General features: G+C 37.4%; 1 protein-coding gene and 1 long non-coding RNA gene across 8 annotated transcripts in view; one reads left to right on the top strand and one right to left on the bottom strand.

The window, feature by feature from the left end:
- Nucleotides 1–3,056, bottom strand: part of myt1lb (myelin transcription factor 1-like, b) — a 102,282-nt gene extending 99,226 nt beyond the window's left edge. For 5 of the 7 annotated variants that reach the window (XM_055172345.2, XM_055172342.2, XM_055172344.2 and 2 more), the window contains exon 1: nt 2,917–3,054. The gene's annotated coding sequence lies outside the window, so the exon portion shown is untranslated. Of the gene's footprint in view, nt 1–2,916 lie in introns of all 7 variants that reach the window. The other 2 variants (XM_055172343.2, XM_055172348.2) reach the window with 1 other exon arrangement.
- Nucleotides 3,057–3,148: 92 nt separating this feature from the next.
- LOC129417570 (uncharacterized) lies at nt 3,149–14,219 on the top strand. The gene is made up of 3 exons (XR_008635794.2): nt 3,149–3,321; nt 12,426–12,798; nt 12,895–14,219. It is a non-coding gene; the product is annotated as an uncharacterized lncRNA (long non-coding RNA).
- The last annotated feature ends 1,329 nt before the right edge of the window (nt 14,220–15,548 follow it).

The raw sequence follows: 15,548 nt of genomic DNA, 5'->3' as shown, positions 1-15,548 counted from the left end.
AAAACAGGAATTTGTTACACGATCACGAAAAAACGTCGAAATTCGTGATAATATCGCAAAAAAAGAATAAAAAATTATATGACTATATAACGAAATTTTGTGAGATTGGGCTGTGTAAAATATTGGTGACTCATTTTGCCTCTAGCGTTTTTGTAAAGAAATTTTAGTCAAAATAAAGGTCATGGGTTTGAACCCAGGGAATGTACATACTGATCAAAAATGTATATGTTGTAATGCACTTTAAGTTGCTTTGGATGAAACTCCTTCTCTTACATAAAAAATAAGCTGATGAAATACAAATACTGATCAGTATGATGGTGGTTTGTTGAAATTAAAACTCAATTGTCCTGTCAATTATTTTCTCTCTGCACTAAATGGCAGTGCCGTGATTGGACAGTGCAGATTAAGGGGCGGCATTATTATAATAAGATCCCCTTCTGACATCACAAGGGGAGACACATTTGAATGAGCTATTTTTTCACATGCTTGCAGAGAATGGTTTACCAAAACTAAGTTAATTTTTCACATTTTCTAGGTTGATAGAAGCACCGGGGACCCAATTATAACACTTATACATGGAAATAGTCTGATTTTTATCATATGTCCTCTTTAAATTTAATTTACCACTGACTGTGACATAAGCTGTCCATTTTACAAGCCCATCAATATCCCATCTTTCCCACCTGTATCTGTAAGTGTATCTGTGATCATTTTATGCCTTTTAACGTTGACACTTGTCCATCAGATTTTCTTGTGCGATTATTGTTCTGATTTTATGTGAATAATAATCCAATAACGATAACAGGACAGCCAATCATCTATTGTTAAAGTCTATCACTAATAAAAGTATATTAAAATCTCATTCTACAGCCATTTTTTATAAATAAGAAGAAATCGAATCTATCAATCTCCAAACAGGACAAAACATCAGCATGAAAGCAGTTCATATGATTTATATGCCCTATTATTCTATAGCTTTCTCAAGTCATTTCATAGATGAATATATTAAGGCTGAGACTTATCTAGCAGATATGAATATATGGATAAGATGTAAAGTATTTCTAGATCTCAGTGGGTTTCAGATGGGAGAGGTTTCATTGTTTGAGCAGTAAGGTCTGCCGTCTGTCAGAGGTGAGAAGATTGAATTAAATCACAGAGTTTTGTGTCTAAGTGTTACTTTTAAACTAATCTTCACTATCTTTAACATAGTCATCTCAAAATAAACCATGCACGGTTTAGATTAACAGTACAGTAGTCATACACACAGTAGATAAACTAAAGTTGTATATGTTCGGATAACCCATGTATTATTTACTGCAATGTTTCATTACAGGCAATGATCTGAAGATTATTCATTAGCTTTCTTCCTAAAATATTATTATTATGTGCAAATATATAACACAGAAAAAGCTTGATCTGAACACATCCTTCTCATGTATATGTTTGTGTCTCAGAATAAAGATCAAGACAGAGTAAAGTGCACTTTCTCTCAGCTTTACGTTACACTTCCATGAACACTTTGGATTGAGTTACTGACAGCAGAGTTACATCCAACTGTAAAGTGAACGACTGAAGATAAACTGGGTATCATACTGATAATCACAGCAACATTTTTGGCTAGAACGGTTTTGTTTTTCTTTATTATTCAGTGCAAAAATGTCACTGTCGCAGCGACTCGTGCCACACCAGATATAACGACAATATTACAGCTGTGTCACTTTCAACACCCTTCTCGTATTTATTGAAATACGAACCTGCACCACATAAAGTCATAATCGTACTGTAATAGCTAACAATACATTGATTATATGGGTAAAATTATATTTTTTTTAAATCATTAGGATATTAAGTAAAGATCATGTTTTCTGAAGATATATCAAAAAGTATTTATGATTAGTTACTTGGACATAACTTGGACAAAGGTGATTTTCTCTATATTTAAATATTTTGCACCCTTAGATTCCAAATTTTCAAATATTTTTATCTCTGCAAAATATTGTCCTATCCTAACAAACCATCAATGAAAAGTTTATATATTCAGCTTTGAGATAATCTATAAATCACAATTTCCAAAAATTGACTGACTCAATTTGTCAGTATGCAATTTCATTAGCGTAATATATTATTCATGTATTATATTTATTAAACTAAACTAATAATAAATGAAATGTTCTTCTAACCTATATATTTACAATATGTCATATATGTACAAATACATATATATTCATATTGTCGCATTTAGCTAGAATTCAAGAGATATAGCCAGGGTATGAATGCAGTATTGTGAAGTCTTCGAGTTTGTCTTGAGTAAACAAAAGTTTCTCAGAAGTTCACAGACGTCTCATCAACATCCACACACCAAGCAAGATTGAAATATTTCAGATTTGTTCAAACATATGGACGTAACATTGTGCAATTTTACACAACAAAACCGAGCCCACAGAATCTTCTAGAGACAAAGCGCCACAGCTCGTGACCTGAAAGATATGTGTTTACCCCTGACAACATCTACATTCAGATAAACATTAAAGTCTGCATACTGTACTATAATAATAATACAGTAATACAGTAATACTCCAGAAAAGATCATTGTGGGATCACCGAGAAACAAACTACAGGTAGAAGATCTGTCTGTACATTCTCATATAAAACTCTCTATTTTCAATTTCATACATTGAATTAATTTCTGAATTATTCCACTTACAGTAAAATACTGTATCTGTACGGCAATTGACATAAATGTGCAGCATCTTAATAAACTGCTTTTATTCAAGTCTTTAAAGCAATCTCACTGCATCAACAAACAAAAGTCATTTAATAGTCCTAACACAACATCTACACTTTTACAATCTAGCTACTTGAAATGAAACACACGCAAATCAATCCAGCAAGAACATAAAAACACAGGTGACCCACCGGTCTCAGAAAGCTGCCGTCGCTCTCAACTTTCTTCTGCTTGTATTTTCCTCTTTCTCTCAATCGTTCACTCGTTCTCGTCCTCACTCACGCTGGAAACTTCTCCTGGTCTCCTGCATGCTAATCATTCTTCACGGGTTAAAGGAAGAAGGGCGAACGGGAAGGATGGAGAGAACGCAGAGACAGCCGGAGAAGCAAGATAATGGTTGAAGGCAGAGACCAATGGGCCTGGAGCTGAGAAAGAGAGCGAGAGCGAGAGAGAGAGAGAGTTGAAAAAAAAAGGCATACGAGGGGGGTAGCACCAATGAGGCGGAGCAAAGGGATGCGAGGATGTGGCCGCCATACTGATGACGGCAGTGTGGATGAGAGCGGCAGTCAGTGATGAAAAGAAGAAAGCAGCTGTATGTGAGTCAGAGCTCTTACCCTCAGCGTGATGCTCACATCTTCACATCCACCCAGACGTTCATGGAAACAATACAGCGTTGAGCATCAAGTCTCCCGGTGATACAGGACATGTGTGTGTGTGAAACAGAGAGAGAGAGAGAGAGGGTGAGTGTGGAGGTTGGGCGAGCGAGGGTTTGAGGAGGTAGGATATGGCTGCTTTGGCTTCGATGTATCCTAGACTAAATTTGCATTTGCTCTCTCCTTCTGTTCATGTGTGTCTGCTCGCAACTTCACAGTCTCCCATAGGCCCTGGGGTCTCGCTGTGTGCATGTGCGCGTGTACTTCTTCCTTTCTGTATTTAGTAAATCACAAACACACACACATAACATGCAGACGAGTGCAGGGGATTTAAACACGACCACAGTCAGTCAGTCTCAGTTCAGCACGTCTCATTAACGTGATCTCTCATCCAGGACCCTGAGCTCTGGCACGGCACCAGAAGTGTGGAGTGAAAAGATAACCGGCTTAGGGTGCAGCCAATTCACACGGCCAGCCGACCTCCCCTGCTTTGGCCGATATACACAGCAGTCCTCTCCTACCAGACAAAACCAATGTACACTACACACATTCATTGCATTACACATAAGAGAGGTTGTATGTTGTTGTAAGTGAGAGTTACCGTTTCGTTTAAAGGGTGATGGATTTGATTTTTGTATGAAGCACATAGAGAACACAAAGAAAAGATGCTGGTGATTTGCTACATCCCATCGGTTTGCGCTTATGTTTAGCTTCCCATCTAGTGGATGAAAATAGTTGCATAAAAACTCCTATTCCAGGGTCACAAAGAAATACGGGATTTAAATAAAATTATATATTTTTCTGTAAAATCAAAAAAAAATACCTACTTGGGTGTAGAGATCGACCGATAGTGGATTTTACCGAAACCGATAACTACATTGTTCCCTACTTGCTGATAACCGATTAATCGACCGATCATTTTTTAAATGGATGCTGGATAAAAACAAACATAACATTCAAAGTGCTACAAATTTATTACAAAAGTAATAAAAGAACAGTATTACAACCATAAAAATGTGCTTAATCTAATAAATGTATAAATAAAAATATAGCAATTATATTACTAAGTATTGAAGTAAATACCTTTGTGAAATACTCCTACTGGTAAAACTGAAATGACATAAATGTAAATTTAAAGTAGGGATGCAACGATAGGATTTTTTTGGGGCCGATACCGATTCAAACAGACAACTTCTGGTTGATGCCGATACCGATATTAAACACTTGTATATAATACTATACAGTTGGTCTATTAGCTAGTTTATTTCTGCATCAAATTATTTTTACTGAATCTAATTAACATTCAACTGACCAACAAAATAAGAGAGGCACAAATTAAGCTAAAACAAATATAATAAGACTGCATGACAACCTTCAAATGTGTTTTTTGCTGTTCAGCATTTATTTTATTAACAACATTAACTCATTTTTTACATATAATGGATTTCTTTATGCGGTTAATTAATAAACAATCGTTATCGGCCTTTCTTGTGCTATTGCCGATATGCTGATGGTTTCAAATTCATCAAAAATCGGCCGATAAATATCGGCGGCCGATACATCTGTGCATCACTAGTTTAAAGTGTACTTTATTTTTTTCTGTTTTAACACTTTAATGATTATCTAATCAAAATAACAAAAGATGTATTGCGGTGACTGATAATATAAAAGAACTGAAATCAGATTTTGATTTGTTGGATATGTTAATGTAGCCAATAGCTATATAGTTCACTTTCTCTCGTTTTTAACTTAAAATAAATCATAGATAAAAGTAACCAGCTGGATAAACTAATGTGTAAATAGATGTTAATAATCATTACAGAAGAGCATTTGGGCTGGATTTATCCGTGTGTATTTTTGTGTGAGGTACTACTAATATTAACGTCCGGTTAGCCTTGATGACAAACTGCCAGCTCTTGCTGGTATTTCTCTGCTAATGCCACATCTTTTCAGCAAATTAATTACTTCATAATGATATGAAGCAATGGACACAACTTAGAAAAACTATCGGCATGGATTTTTTGCCAATAGACGATTGTTTCGCTAATAAACTATCGGTGCCGATTAATCGGCAAAATCCCAAATCTAACCCTAAACCCAAGCGACAATGGTTTAAAAAAAAGAGAGGAACCAATACATAAAATGACATGAAAGATGCACCATATTAAGTGAACTGGAAGGACTGGCGTATCATATGCATGCAAAATTGAAATTTGGCGTATGTATTGCACGACTTTTCACACTGCGTGCTATTTATACACACTTTATGAGAATGGGTTGATAAAAATATAGTTTTAGAATTTGTTCTGTATTGAAAAGAATAGCGTAGTTCACACCACAACTACTGTATATAGATAAAGATACGAGGAACAGCTGATGAACAATAAAACATACTGCCATATATAATCTCTGCCGGATTATCGAATGTCTTTGGCTATTGTTGATTGTAATGTGGGTTTCAATGTCTGAATTAAAGACGGTAGCAGGCAGGAAGTGATGTTTTTAGTCTTATAGATACAATTCTTATATAATAAGTATGAGCAAGCTGGTAAGATTTCATAAGCAGTGATGAACGCACCTTCTGAGGGAGCATCTAGATTTTGCAGTAAAGATGTTCGGCATTGACAACTTAATGTCATCTACATCAATTTTTGTGACTGTTTATCGACATTATCTTTATCATCCATGTGCACCCCATTTTGCATACTATCCATCCTAAACAGTATTTGAAATTGGAATAACTATGTCCTGATGGTCTACTATTTAAAGTGCACATCTATGAACACTCGAACTACTGATGTTACCCACTCAGTGCTAGGGGTTTATTAATAGCAACAAACACATTTCCTCACACAAGTCTATCTGTTCTTATATCAGTTGTGTTGCTATAATGGCCAACGGTTGAAAGCAATGGAGCGGATGAACCGGACAGCTCCTGGTGCAGAAAACTACAACTTTGCAGCTCTGGGTAAACATTTAGGCATCTAGTAGATGGTTTTATCCAAAATGACAATTTAGTATCTCTAGCTGGAGCATCAGCTCATGTTGGTACATTACATCATCTACACTGTCAGGAAAAAAAGGTTAGAAATGTAATTAGGTAGCGATATAAATACATTTTATATCAATATATACCTTGGAGATATACTAAGATGAACTCTTTAGGTACATATGTATACTCATGGATTATTTTAGAGAAATACAGCAGCGTATGATTAAATGTGATCAGGATGTGATCAGGGTCGATATAGCTGCGAGCGGCTACAGCACACAATTATTTTAGGAAGTAGGTCAGGTATAATAGCCCAAAACACATCAGACAGAAGCCAAAACAGACATTCAGCTCACATGACATCTGAAATCAAACAGGGCTGCCAAAGATGAGTGAGTCAAACATCGCAAAGAGGATAAAATACTAAACATACTAAAAATAAACAAACTATATTACAATATTACAAAGAGAGGCTTTCAGAAAGCCTGACTATTACTGAGTTTTGTACAGCAGGGGGCCAAGCGCGCCTTTGCCTTCCTGTTTTTGGGTTTGAATGAATAATGCAAATATATTAAAATTCATATATGCTTTTTGTGTGATTTAATATGGGAATAGGAGTTTGAGGCACGCACCGGGTTTCTGGAACAAGAATTGTCCAATCATAGTCAAGTCTTTTACTATGGTGAAATGCTTTCGAGGCAGTCTGCCCCCCCTCCAGTCCTCTTACTAAACACTGTGAGATACCTGACAGAATTATTAAACATGCAGATTTGCACACACACAGGCGGTGTTGGGTGTGAGAGAGGAGCTCACCAAAATAAACATCTGTGCTAAAAATGTTTCACACTCCTACTTGTCCAACCCCCCGAACATGCACACACGGACACAACCTCTCCGTCTCTCTCCTTTGCTGCCTCCGAACCTATGGCATATGACCTTCTGTTAAATAGATAAAGAATGCGCTTATCAGTCATGCAAATGAGGCTGAATTCATTTTGCACAACAGATGGTCTCATAGATAATGATGATGGAGGAGAGAAAATTAAATGTCTCTTGTGCGGTGGTCATGGCAACCGAGCTCAGAGTAATATCAATAACAAGCATGGCGCATAATAAGGTTGTCAGTCCTGAGAATCAAAGTCTGGGCTGAACCGAACTGGGGAAGACCTCTTACCACGACTACATCACGCACTTCTATTTAAAATAAAATGAACTGGAATGTTTGTCTTGCTTTTATTGTTAATTCTCAAAGAAATCATTTCCATTTATTATACTGATAGATGTACTGTATAGCATATATGTAATGCTATATGTGTGGAAATTATACTTTGATTTATAAACCCTCTTAATCACCTACGTCACTGTGACGTCACCGCTCTAGCTGGAGGCAAAACATAACTCATAGCAGGCACGCTAATAGTTTGAGGTTTTGACTTTTAAACTTGTCTTGTTGTGTTTTTGGCTGCCAGAATAGAAGGAACAGCATTTTTGGTTCAAATCTAAAGATTTACCAGATCCCGGCAGACATTCCTTCACAGAAATCAAGAAGACAATTGTGGTTGAATGCAATACGGCGTACAGACTGGATGGAGACGATCATAAATAATGCTTGTGTTTTCAGTGCACACTTCATATCAGGTAAAATAATCTATGCATATGTACTGGTATGTTGGTTTTATCTAGTACAAATCAGTTTTATAGGTGAAAAGTTGCCAACCTTCAGCACTATTGTTAAGCTTAAATGTTAAAGGGGACAGAGAATGAAAAACCATTTTTACCTTGTCTTTGTTGAATAATGGTAGTCTACCCACATTCACAAACATACAAAAAGTGCTAAACATGCTAAACATCTCAGTCTCATAGAAATTCCTCTTTTAGAAATGTCAGCCAGAAAACAGCCCAATCTGAAAAACTGATGCTTATGACATCACAGGCATCTAACTGCCCTTCCATTTTAAAATAATTGGCCAGATTTTTTGAGTGGCAGCAAACTCAGCCAATCGGTAATGAGATTGCAAGTTAAGCCATTAGGGGGAGCCAAATATGTGCAAAACCACTTGTTTAAAATCCCCCACCCTCATAGAGCTATCTGAGAGAGGTTTTTAGGAAGCTTCAAAGGCATTACAGACCCAAACAAATTTTTTTGTCTACATGTCACATCACAGAACAAGGATAAATACTCCGTTCAATCATTGTATGTCACCTTTAAACATACAGCGATAGATGTGTGTGCCATCCTTTGAATGGTCTCTTAAAATAATCCATATTGCTAATCATAGGTTATATTAGACAATAAGATTAAGCCTTGACAAAATTCCCCAAACCACCCGAAAGTAATTCATATTTCATATCACATACATATCTAGGAAATATCCAAAACCTGGTTAAAATCGTGAGAGTTAATTTACAAAAATAGCTGTCACGGTCCCGCAGAATCAGTGACTGTACATATGCGGACAGCTCCGAACCGTCTTCTGCATCCATGTTTAATAAATCCCTCCTAAAACGTGCTAGCTTACGCTTGCCAACATTGCGTCCGCGCCTCTTTTTGCCTCCAGCTAATCCCCGCCCACCCCAGAGACGCTGCAATGTTTACAAACTTTTAAGGGGTCTATATCATATACTGCATTATATATCCAAAGTACTGCAAGGTTGTCCATGTGTGGCTTTAAAGGGACAATAAGTAGGATTTACCCCATCTAGTGGTGAAATTGTATTTTGCATTCAAAGAAATAGTGCTCTCTAGCGCCTCGCTTTTCCAAATGCGTGTTGCAACTACGGTAGGCGTTATGTAATCACTGATCTCCTTGTCCGTTGCAGCTGGTTCACATGCTCGGAATGAAAACGCATTGTGGAAACGCGTTGGTAGGCTAAGTTTATCAATATGCCGTAACGACATGGACGTCTCCTTGGACTTACCCGTTCAATGTAAATAAAGAGAAGAAATTTTAAGCTTACAAAGAAAAGTCAGATCACTGGCAGAGGTCATTTGACACCAACGAGGACATATTTATGAATAAAGACATTGATTTTGATTAATAAAACACTTAATATCCTACTTACAGTCCCTTTAAGATGTGCTCCTGTATGGCTTAGCAATGCAAAAGTCATGGGTTTGAACCCAGGGAACACACATGCTGATAAAAAAATGGTATTACTTGAACTGAAAGTTGCTTTAAATGAAAGCATCTGCCAAATGTAAAAAACAAACATTATTTTGAACAATAAGACTTTAGCAAGTATAAAGAAAGCAAATACTGTATAGCCCATTTGAATGACATTTAAGATTTTCAGCCTACACTCAACCTGATTTTCCCAAATGCTTGATGTCCTCAGGGCAGCTGAACCAGGGACAACATTTCAATCAACCAATCCGATTTCCAAAATACGTTTAGTAGTAGTAGCCCTTTATTAGCCATCAACATGTTCATACATACAATACAGTACAATATGACAAGGGGGGCAAGAGAGGAAGACTGGATCGAGGAAGAAATACAGCATAAAATGAGGGAGGGGAGGAGAAAAAACAACCCCCAGACTTGGGGGTTCTCCTGTGGGGAGTACAGTGTGGGAACAGGAAAAACACCTCAGCAACATAAGCACATAACCAGTACAAGTCATGAAAACACACGACCTGCAACAGGGGAGGAAAGTGGGGGTGAAGGTAACTCAGCTCAGGCAAGCAGCCATCCGGTCCTGCAGCCATTCTCGGTGCTGGTCACAGACCCGCTTGTCAAACTGGCGGTACAAAGCGGCGAAGGCATGGGATGTGGGGTCGTGGGGTGAATGCATATCTTTATATATGTGTGTATGTGTATGTGTCTGTATGTATGTAAAAGTTCTTGTATGTGAAGACCTGGAGAGTCGCTACTCCCGGCATCAAATCAAGGTGCCTCAGTCCACAAGAATGTCAATGCCATGCAGACGGCCTTGATCGGGTCCAAGACAGAGTCAACAATCAGCAGGTGTCTGTGGAAGTGGGGGGAGGAACACAAGAGCGTCTCATTGCAGTGTTCTTCCGAGGGAGTTGTTGTTCCGAGAGCGGCCTTGGCCGAGGTCAGTGCTGGTTGAGGGGAGCCGAAAGCAGATAAGATTGGGATTGTTTGGTCTTGGCGAGTAGCCGCATTCCGATTTACACGACTACTCCCGCAGTCCATTCCGGTCTCTGAATCGATCCATTTGCCTTTGCAAAGCCATGAGCTTTTCCATGATGTTATCCAGAATGTGGTTAATAGTCTCAGTCTCAGTGTTGACCTCTTTGCTCATTGCTTCAATCATGACGAGCAGCCTTGTGAGGTTTTGGACAACTGTTAGCGTTTTCTGAATTTTTCGATAAACCAGGGCAATGCCTAATCCAATCAGCAGAAAACCTGTTATCATGGTTCCGAATAGGTAGATATCTTTAATGTCCTCCATGGAAAGAGTCGCCAGAAACATGACCCGCCACCTCTCCCATGCGTTCATCGTATAGCCAGCTGCGAACATTCCGGCAGGGCAGTCAGGTTCCTCCGAACCCAAGCTTCTCGTCGAGAAGATGGTGTCACTTGCGTTGAGAGACCAGTTGATCAGATCCATGATATTTAGATTTTTTACGTTTGGAGAGCAGTGCGCAGAGAGTCTCTCAAAGTATAAGACAGTAGACGAGACGAGAGGAGAGTAACAAAGCAGGGAAGGTAAGTGGGAGGAGAACGAGAGAAAATGCGACCGCCTTCGTTGAGAGCCAAAGAAGAGTTTACAGTTTGTTTCAAGTTTAGGCTTACAACCAGGATAAGCTGTGTTTTACTTATCATCTCCCTCTGATTTTAGGGTTCAGTTATGGTTTGGGGTTTGGGATGGGTTGCCAATATGTTTCCCTGAAGACATCTCTCACTTGGTAAAATCAGGTTAAGCCTTAAGCTACCCGTATGTGTAAGGTGGACAATGAGTGATCTTCAAGTTGAAGAAATACTGATCAAACTGTGAAATATAATCTTTTGTCCATTTAAAGGAGACATATCATGAAAATCTGACTTTTGTTCATCTTTAAGTGCTATGATTGGGTCCCCAGTGCTTTTATCAACCTAGAAAATGTGAAAATATCAACCCAGTAGCTTAGTTTTGGTGAACCGTTCTCTACAAGCATGTGGAAAAAATAGGTAATTGAAATTTGGCTCCCCTTGTGATGTCAGAAGGGGATCTTATTATAATAATACCGCCCTTTACTCTGCACTATCCAACCACAGCACTGCCATTTAGTGCAGAGAGAAAGAGAAAGAAGGAAAAATAATTGACAGCACAATTGAGTTTCAATTTTAACAAACCACCATTATGGTGATCAGTGTTTGCTTTCATCCGCTCATTTGCATTTATAAGGACACACCCGAAAACTGCACATTTTAGCTCACACCTACAAAGTGGCAATTTTAACATGTTATAATAAATTATCTGTGAGGTATTTTGAGCAAAAATGTCACATACATACTCTGGGGACACCAAAGACTTAATATACATCTTTAAAAAAAATCTCGTAATATGCACCCTTTAAGATTTATGACTGAAAAGAGAGCAAACGTTTATGTCTATTCTCCACATAACCCTCATCCTCTTATTCATTCCCTTAGTATTTAAACTACGATTAAAGCAAGAACCTGCTGCCCCCTACAGTACCTGTTCATGTGTTGTGTCCTGTGAAATGAGTCAGTGATGAACCGAACTGAAGCATCACATTATTTGAGTACCAATGGGGGGAAATTAGGAGAAAAGAGAGAAGATACAAACTGCTCTGTACAATGATTGTCATTGCATTCAATTAAAAAAAAGAGTTCTGTGGAGAGACACATATACTGCATCCAGAATTGTCTACCGCCATACTATATAATATGCAAAAATTAGTATTTCAGATGCAGGGATAATAGCAAAAAAAAACATATCAGTATATAAATAATGTATATTCTGCTATGAGAGCGCAATACACCAACATATCATGTCTCTCTCTTTCTCTCTCTCTCTCTCTCTCTCTCTCTCTCTCTCTCTCTCTCTCTCTCTCTCTCTCTCTCTCTCTCTCTCTCTCTCTCAGAGCCAGCAATTATGTGTCATGGGCAACCTGAGAATGCTTGGAAATTACAGAGCGTGTAAGATGTGTGTGTGAGAAAACAGCAGCACCAAACCCCCTCCACTCCTTTAGACGGGATCTATGAAGACGCCTGTGTCCTACTTTAACCGCTTCTGTAAATAATGCAGTTACTCTTCGACTGAGGAAAGAATGGAGGGAGAGATAAATACCCATAATGCTTTGCTCCGCCATCACAGATGAGAGAAAGCGTTCAGACGGGAAATCTTGCATTGAATGTTGTCTTATAGCAGCAGATGCATGGATCTGTAGAAAAATAAGAGACAAACATGAAGAAAACTGACGTATAATAAATGAAAGAAGAAAATCAAGCTGTGAGGTATAAATATGTAATTGGTAGTGTGCAGCAATGCTTTTCTGTTTCTTGTTTAATAATTCTCTACTGTTAATCTTGCCGATTGTGTGTGTTGCTCAGTTTTGCAAGTCTAAATCTTCCTCTGCTGGTTGCCAGATTTTTTGCTTCCAACACAGAAGAAAAGATGGAGAGAAAAGAGGAAATATTATAAGCCTAATTCTTTGTTCTTTTTACACCCTGAGCTGTTGGGGTCTAAGTCAGTGTGTGCGTGTGTGCACGTGTGTGTGATATCTGATTTCATGACCACATCTGCTTGGATGGAGGTAGGAAGTTGTGGATCTCAGATCTCCAGGTGATGTTCACCTCAGACATATGAAAAATCAAACTGTCTGCATGAATCACAGATGCTCACCTTGTTTTCTCTGTTGAAATAGCTTATTAATGTGAATATAAAACATCATATGTGCACATTTAGATCAATCTACATTTATCAATGCCTAATTTGATGTTACAGTTTTCAACAACCGTTAAACAGAAATTCTCCACCGGCTTATTCGTTCAACCCCACGCGATTCCTCAATGTTTTTAAATGAATTCATGACTGGAGGTGGCTGCAGATATTCCTTTTGATCTGATGCTGAAAAAAATAAAAAATTCACTTTATAGGATCCATGATTGAGCGGTATGGTAATTCGTTCAGGATGAATCATTTCCTGAACTGATGAATCATTGGAGTTGGATTAAACTTACAAAATTTTACTTTTGATATGGAAATTAGCATGCTTTACTTGCTTGTAATTGGTTTAGTTGACTAGTTTAGCTAAAAAGCCATTCTAGCACCATAACATAAGTATGCAGAACATTCATAAAATCTCACTGAGAAAGACATCAAACATCTATTATTGTCCATTCTTATATCGGCTCACTAGCTGTGTTTCCATTACCCTTTAAAGCACTCACATTGACATTGTGAATTTGAAAATACGGTCAATGGAAACACGCCAATTTAGCAAAAAAACTACCATATATCGCCAAAAAATTATGCTTGCATGAGGTGGTTTTTCAGGCAATTCGGATAAGGTGTATTTCACAAAACTGCAATGGAAACCTGATGTAAGTAAGTCACATAATTATTATTTGAAGATGATGTGGTATGAACTAAAACCTCCCAGAAACACATCAATATGTGTCTGCTCATAAGTATAAGAGGCTTTCCTTCACAATAATGTTTGTATAACACTCCTACATCTCTTTTGATTTAAAATAATCTACTATTATCTCCAAGAAACACCTATATGTTGCCGCTCCTATAGGGGGCTTTCCTTGGCATTAATGTTTAGATAATACTCTAACGTCTTATCATGACTTGTCACAAGAGGAAAAACTATGTTTCAGATATCATCGGTTAATGGAAACGCCATAATTTTGCTCAACATTAACGTTAAGGTTTTGCACAAAATCTGTAATAGAAACGCAGCTACTGTAACACTATAGATATATACGGTACACTAGATGTCGCCTTGGGGCTCTGAGCATGCGTCAAAACCGCCGCCATCTTAGAACAGGGGTCTTGTCATAGGAAGTATCTAGGTAAAGCTGCTATCCCCGCCTGTACTTCGAATTCATGGACGATGCCGGACTTTTGTGCTGCGCATGGATGAAAGGGCTACTAGCACTATGCGGGTGATTCTCACGAAACCATTGAAACACCACGGCACTAATGATTTTAGCTTTAAAATGTGTAATATAGTAACATTAAAAAGCATCAGAATTAACACAATACTGTGTTCTACCTTGCACAATGTGTGATTTCAACATAAGAACTTATAATTGTAAATTTTATCTAATTTTCTGCTTAAATTCTTATTACCGCAATGTGTCCGGCTGTGTTTGAACATGCGTTATGTTGTAATTTAATCAAATTAACACAAAAATATTAAGAAAAAAAATTAATGGATGTTTTGCTAGACTACTTTAGATGACAGAAAAAATATTTACTGAATATTCATGTATAATAATAATGAAGAAAAATTAGGTAAATGATGTGTCCATGCCTGATGTTCTCATCCTCCGCAACACTTTTTGAGAACAGTTTAAGCACACATACAGAATTTTAATAAAGTTTGATTTTGAGTAACTAAAGCACATGGACCAGTTACTTCAAGATGGCTACCAGGTAAGATCATTTTTTTAGAGTTAATTTGAAATATTGTCTTGTCAGAATGCTTACAAGACATTTTGATTATCATTACTGCAACAGATGCTTATTAAATGTTAATTTAATTAATAGAAGCATAATACTTTGATTTTAAATGCATGTGCAGAATCTCCAAATTATGTTCTTTCAGGTTTGTCATGTCATTTTGAAAATATGTCAGTGTTGATGTTTTCTGACTGTTGCGGTAATGAGATTTTTTAGGACAATTTTTTAAATTATATTACAAAAAGTGTTAAATGATAAGTAAAAGTTTTTAAATTAATGGTCCCATTTACTCCAGACTTTGTTTTTCAATGTCTGGTGGGAAAAAAAGTAAATTTAAGCAATTTTTACATTTTCATGCTTGACATTTTTAAAACCAAGTTTTCGTGAGAATCACCCATAAATAACAGTTAGAAAAAGAAAATTTTCATAAAATCAAAACTTTTATTTTTTCCTGGACTAAATGCTAAATACATGTCTGACTGTTGAAACGAACCAAAAGAAAACTAAGAAAATCGCATTCATGACGATTTATGGTGATTTTATTTCTGTTACACCTTAGATTCGGGGTTAC

This window comes from Misgurnus anguillicaudatus, chromosome 7, assembly GCF_027580225.2.
Source record: "Misgurnus anguillicaudatus chromosome 7, ASM2758022v2, whole genome shotgun sequence".
Lineage (NCBI taxonomy): Eukaryota > Metazoa > Chordata > Actinopteri > Cypriniformes > Cobitidae > Misgurnus > Misgurnus anguillicaudatus.
This window is presented reverse-complemented; position numbering and strand designations above follow the sequence as displayed.